The 275-nt window shown below is 54.2% G+C and overlaps 1 protein-coding gene across 1 annotated transcript in view; it reads right to left on the bottom strand.

The window, feature by feature from the left end:
- LOC119586257 (SNF-related serine/threonine-protein kinase-like) overlaps positions 1-275 on the bottom strand; it is a gene marked incomplete in the record, with an annotated part of 91,676 nt that overhangs the window by 90,028 nt on the left and 1,373 nt on the right.

Here is a 275-nt window from a genome sequence, read left to right on the forward strand (position 1 = left end):
CAAATGGCCTCCGTTGCTCTAATTCTACCATTGAAATTAGCAGCACCGCCCTCGGCCGGTCTCGCGAAACAGCATTCGGCAGAGCGTCAACGGCACGAGAAATTTTGAACGGGAGACCTTGTCCCGCCATGCCGTAAAACGACCCCCCCCCCCCCCGTGTCAAAAATTGAACGCTGAACATCACAGGAAAACGACCCCTTCGCTTCTACCCCTACCCCCCCCTTACTTCCCTAGAAAGAAAACGCAACCAACACCTTGCATTACGTCTCCTGTGA

This window comes from Penaeus monodon, chromosome 21 (genome assembly GCF_015228065.2).
Source record: "Penaeus monodon isolate SGIC_2016 chromosome 21, NSTDA_Pmon_1, whole genome shotgun sequence".
Classification (NCBI taxonomy): domain Eukaryota; kingdom Metazoa; phylum Arthropoda; class Malacostraca; order Decapoda; family Penaeidae; genus Penaeus; species Penaeus monodon.